Source organism: Microtus ochrogaster, chromosome 15 (assembly GCF_000317375.1).
Source record: "Microtus ochrogaster isolate Prairie Vole_2 chromosome 15, MicOch1.0, whole genome shotgun sequence".
NCBI classification, from domain to species: Eukaryota; Metazoa; Chordata; class Mammalia; order Rodentia; family Cricetidae; genus Microtus; species Microtus ochrogaster.
In genome coordinates, this window is record NC_022017.1 from 27,902,877 (window position 1) to 27,904,795 (window position 1,919).

A 1,919-nucleotide genomic window follows, 5' to 3' on the forward strand; every position below is an offset into this window, starting at 1 on the left:
TTTTTTTTTTTTAAACTAGGTTTATTTATTTATTATGTGTATGAATGTCTTGCCTATATGTGGTATGTATCACGAGTGTATCTTGAGTGTTTCTGGTGCCCAAAGATCAGAAGACGCAGTATATCCCCTTGAACTGAAGTTACAGTTGGTTCTGAGGCACCATGTATGTGCTTGAAAACAAACCCCTGTCCTCTGCAAGAGCAATCAGTGCTCTTAACCGCTAAGCCTTCTCTCCAGCCCCAAAGTGGTTTATGTTTTTAATCCCAGCTCTTGGGATTAATCCAGATTTTGTTTTTAATCCTAGCACAGACAGGGGGATCCCTGAGTTCAAGACCAGCCTGGTCTATAGAGCAAATTCCAAGCCAGCCAAGGCCATGTTCAACAACAACAGAACCATGTGCAGTGAGGTCAGAGGAGCTGTGGTCACCTGCAGATGCGTGTCAACATTGTGCTTATAAACAGAGATTCCCCCCTCCCGCCGGAGTTCCTCAACCTTTCTTGGTCAAAAGAAACTCGGGCCTGCTGTAAACCACTGTCTACTTAAGGGGCTGAACCAGCTCCTGTGCCTGGGGCCTATAGCGGGGTAATTAGGCTGACTAACTCAGTTTTTCTATTTTCCAGGTTTTTTTATTTAAAATTATTTTTTAGATCACATTTTATTTGTTTATTTCTCTGTGTATGTGTGTGGGCTCTAGGGAGTCAGTTCTCCCATGTGGATCCTGGAGACTGAACTCAGGTTATTAGACTTCCTGGATCGTGTGAGGGCATGCCTGTAAGTGTGTGTGTGTGTGTGTGTGTGTGTGTGTGTGTGTGACACACACACATGTGCACACATGCATGGAGGACAGAGGTGAACGCTGCATGTTTTCCTGTCTCCTGTAATCATCCCCCACCTTTCCGTTAGCCTTTATTTTCATTTTGGGGGTGTTTTGCCAGCATGTATCTCTGTGTGTCGCATGTGTACGGTGCCTTCCGAGGCCAAAACTCATACCCAAAACCCTAGACTACAGTTGTAGGTGGTTGTGAGCCTCTGTGCTTGCCAGGAATTGAACCTAAGTCCTCAGGGAGACAGTCAGCACTCTTAACTGACAAGCCAACTCTCCAGCTCCGCATCTTATTTTATGAGATGGGATCTCTCACCGACCCTGGAGCTCACTGCTTGGCTGGGGTGACTGTAAGTAAGCCTCTGGGATTCTGCTGTTCCTACTTCCCGGCACCGGAATTGAGAAAGTGTGCCACTCCCAACAACAGACCCCTCCCATCCACCCCCGCAATGGGGTCTGAAGATCCATTTCCGATCCTCATGCTTCTACGAGAAGCAATTTACCAACTGAGCCTTTCCCCAGGCTTCTTCCAAGTTTGTCTAATCTGACTACGCAGTGATGTCTTCCGCCAACCCTGGGACGGGATTGCCCATCCCAGAGAGGGCCACAGTTGCGGCTGTGCCCCGGGAACCAACAGCTGGGTACGCCCTGGACCCTAAACCTGTGTCCCACAGTACTGCCCAACACCGGCCTGATGCCTTCCCGTCTGTGCCGGAGGCTCCAGTCATCCCGCCCCTTCCCCCCAGCTCTGCCTTGGTACAGCCCAAGCCTTTAGCTTCCCCCTTCTGTCCCCTTCCCCAGGGAACTCGCCAGCTGTCTGCCAGATTTCAGAGAAACCAGATGAGCCTAAATATTTCTTCACTGGGAAATGCTATATACTAGGCATGCTGGGAAGTCAGGCTTAAAGAAAAAAAATCAGAGTCAATTAAAGAAAAGAAATGACTCATGTTTTGGTAAAAGGGAGCAAAAGGAACACTATTTCATACGCTCCTTTCAGGGCCTCGTACAAGGGAAGTAAACTCTCCGGTCCCAGAGAGACTGCAAGAAAACCCTGGCTCCTAAGGCAGCTAACTTTCCATTTGGACTTTTTTTTTT